We start from the raw sequence: 4,284 nt of genomic DNA, 5'->3' as shown, positions 1-4,284 counted from the left end.
ATTAAGAAAGGTGGATTTTCTTGGTTTTAGAGTTTACTTAGTAATATAAATAAAACGAATTTGGAAATAATTTGAGATATGAAAATAAATTGATTCTGGGAGCGGTTTGATTGTGAGTTGGTTTGATTTTATGAATGATTTAAGAGTAAAAGACATTTTCGTCCTTGACCTTTTTTTTGTGGACATTTTCGTCCTCAAGCAATGGAAAATACATTAAAGCCCCTGACCCTTGAAAAACGTGGACATTTATGTCCTTCCGTTGAATTCAGCCGTTTGCACTGGACGGAAAAGGCTGAGCTGGCAGAGGTGGTGCTGAGGTGGCACGTAACGGAGGCCAGGTGGCATGGAGCATTTCGTAACAGGACATATAAGTCCCTAGAGACAGAGCATTTCGTAACAGGACGTATAAGTCCCTGGAGACGAAAACGACGCCGTTTCGTCTCCTCCCCCATCTGCCCTTTTTCTTCTTCCTTCGTCCCTTTTCCCTTCCATTCTTCTTCCTCAGCCCCCGCCTCCATCACCACCGCACAGCCGTACCTTCGTTAGCCACCATCAACGTCGGTGACCTCCTCCTTCTTCTCTTTTCGCGTCTTCTTCCCTTTCTCACTCCCTTACTCCCATTAGTCTCTCTCTCTTGCTAGCCTTCACCAAAGGTCAATTTGTCAAAAAACATTCCATGTGTCGAGGGATAACACTGGAGGGTTCAGACAGAGAATATAAAAATAAAGCTGAAGCAAAAGATATACCTCAAAAAGTAGTTATAGTTCTCTATCACTATCTAGTTGTTATGCTTGTGCATTTGTTGCTGCCTTATCAGCTTCTTCCAAAACAAAGTTCTTCAATGAATCAACATCCCTTGAACTTGGCAATTCAAAAAACATGTAAACTTAAAATTTGATCTATTAATGCTCCCTCAAACGTTGGTTAACACATGGGGTGAGAGTGCAATGGGGAATAGATAATACAGGCATCCAGCAAGTAAAACAAATAATTAATTAAGTGGATAAATCAGTTAATAATTGATGGTGAAAAAAGCCATGATGTTTTTCATTGAGTTAAAGAATACCTTTCTTCATTCATGGCTGCTTAGATAATTAGATAAAGCAGTAAAGAATCACACAAATCACACATCCAATAATCCAAGACCATCAATTGCTTTTCCCAAATCATCCCACAACGTCCCCAAGTTCTTACTGTAATAATAAGCATCATCATTTTACAGCTTAGAAATCACTCTTAGCTCAACAATATAAAAGTAGTTAAGAGAATGAATGAATCAATTACCAATGCTTGCACTAGGGAACGCAAAACTTGACAAATCACGCAGTGTCCTTCTCCTTGATCTATGAAGGGGGAAAAGTCAAAAACATTCCATGTGAATCTCATTGAAATTTTCACTCCCCATCAGAAGAAAAGCAACATCCCAAAGGTCAATTTCAACGGTTTTCTCGCAAAACAAACAAAAACAACATGAGAAAAAAAGGGAAAAAGAGTTCACCTTTACAATTATGCAAATTGAGGACCCTCAAGCATGTGAAACCATTGGAAATGACGTCGAGGTCGGAATCGGTGACGCCGGGATAGAACGACCGCGAAACGGACTGGGCAAGGTCCAATTCGAGCAAGCATGTGAAACCATCGCCAGGATCGAATGAAGCTCGTCGTCAGTGAGAGTGTCATTTATGCAGAGGTTCGAGGATCCCGATCCGACACTGTTTATTATTGTTAGTGCGGAGGAAAACCCTAACCCCTCGAGATTTGACTAATTTTTGCAGAGAGGCGGCGGCGCGATGGTAGTGGGTCGCCGAGAAGGTTGTCGCGAACGAACGGTGGGTGGAAGGAGGGTGAGGAGAGAGAGACTAATGGGAGTAAGGGAATGAGAAAGGGAAGAAGACGCGAAAAGAGAGGAAGGAGGAGGTCGCCGGCGTTGATGGTGGTTGACGGAGGCGTGGCTGTGCGGTGGTGATGGAGGCAGGGGCTGAGGAAGAAGAATGGAAGGGAAAAGGGACGAAGGAAGAAGAAAAGGGCAGATGGGGGAGGAGACGAAACGGCGTCATTTTCGTTTCGAGGGACTTATACGTCCTGTTACGAAATGCTCCGTCTCCAGGGACTTATACGTCCTGTTACGAAATGTTTCATGCCACCTGGCCTCCGTTATGTGCCACCTCAGCGCCACCTCTGCCAGCTCAGCCTTTTCCGTCCAGTGCAATCGGCTGAATTCAACGGAAGGACATAAATGTCCACGTTTTTCAGGGGTCAGGGGCTTTAATGTATTTTTCATTGCTTGAGGACGAAAATGTTCGCGAAAAAAAAGGTTAGGGACGAAAATGTCCTTTACTCATGATTTAATATTTGAGTTGATTTGATTTTAAAAAGAGTTTTATTGTTAGAATTAGTTGATTTGTAAATGATTTGACATTGGAACTGGTTCAATTCTGGAAAATGTTTGAGATTTGGAAATGGTTGAGAAAAGGTTTGAGAAATGTTTGGATGGGACCCGAAAAGGGTGGCAGTGTCCGAGTTTTAGAGGAAATGCTGCCGAAATTTTATAAAATTGAAAGTTTTATTTAAAGTAATTAATTAAAAATATTTGTTTTTAAGCATTATACGTTTTAAGATTGATTTGTCTATCAAAGAAAGAATTTTGTTTTGGAATTGAGATTGTTAACGAACAGAATTAAAAAGAGGATGATGAGGATTTTATTTGAAATATGGCTTTGAAATGAACTTGGAAATGAGATTTGGATTGATGAATGATTATGATGTTGAGAATGTTGAGATGTGAACTTTGAATTATTCACATGGCTTATGAATTTGAAATATCACGTTTGTATGCTTTGCTTGAGTTTGAACTTGTTTTGGTTTGCCTAATTGCTAAACTGTTCGTAACTGCTACTTGAACTATTTGCTGTAACTGCTACCTACTTGTGCTTTCCTTGTCTGCCTTGCCTGTGTTTGTCCTAGCGTGCTACATTTGAGATTGAACTTTGATGCTGAATTAATGATTGTGTTGTTTGATTGCGTGGTTGGTTTCTGATTGAGATTTTCTTATAAGAAAGGAAAGGTTTCGGATTTCTGAAAGATTAAACATTGTTTCTTTGAAAAGGTTTTGAACGATTACCTATTGATTTTTTAAAAGATTCATAAGGCAATGATAATCACTGAGCTTGAAAACAGATTTCCTATTAAATATCTTCTTATGACAACTTTGAAACTCCATGGTGAGACCGTGTGGTTAGGTTTTCACCCCCTACAGCTTTACTTTTCAGGAACCGAATGAAGAAGCACTAAGAAGAGTTATACTGCGTTTGGTTTATATGTTATTGTATTAATTAGATTATTTTCTTCCCTCATCTTTGTTATTACAATTTTGTAAGAGGGATAGGAGTTGTATGTTATATATATATATATATATATATATATTATGTAAGAAGTCTTGTATATGAATCTATGCCTGCTTGTTTATTTTAGATGAAGTATGTATTTCCGGTTTATAAAGTGATTAGCGATACGGTGTTGAGTCACAGGCTCATATTTTAATATTTAGTATGTAAAATAGTCGTAATACTTCTTGCTATCAGAGTAGCGCAGCCGAAAGCGTGACTTCTGATAGTGAGGATGTTACAAATTATAGTTAAATGATATGGAGAATAATTTTATTCATTATATAGTAAGATGCTATGTGAAATTAGTAATTTTTTAAAATAATTTTATGGGTTACAGTAATTTGATTTAGGAAATTAGTTTTTCTTTGTAATTTTATTAATTATAGTAATATAATCTGAGAAATTAGTAAAATTTTAAGTAATTTTATTAATCAAATGAAAGGATGGACATATATCAAGGATAAGAAGAAAAAAAAAAGAAACTCTAAAATCCTAAATTCTAAACTTTAAATCTTAAACCATAAATCATAAAGTCTAACCCTAAATCCTAAACCTTAAACACTAAACCTTAAATTAGTGATTTGTTAAATTAATTTTATTAATTATAGTTAAATGATAGGTGTTATCGCTAACTTGGAGAATAAATCAAAAATAAAAAAATATATGTAGTAAGTTCTAAGGTTGAAATGAAAGGATGAATATATATCAAGGATAAGAAGAAGAGAAAGAAACCATAAACCTTAAATCTTAAACACTAAATCTTGAATCATAAACCCTAAATCTTAAACCATAAATCCTAAATCTTAAATGTTAAACTCTAAATAATTAATAAAATATTAAATTTTTATAGCATCTTAATTAATAAAAAATATTAATTTTTTACAAAATCTTATTATGA

The sequence above is a fragment of the Arachis ipaensis genome, chromosome B07 (assembly GCF_000816755.2).
Source record: "Arachis ipaensis cultivar K30076 chromosome B07, Araip1.1, whole genome shotgun sequence".
NCBI classification, from domain to species: Eukaryota; Viridiplantae; Streptophyta; class Magnoliopsida; order Fabales; family Fabaceae; genus Arachis; species Arachis ipaensis.
The sequence above is the reverse complement of the archived record's forward strand: the minus strand, read 5'-3'. Positions refer to the sequence as shown.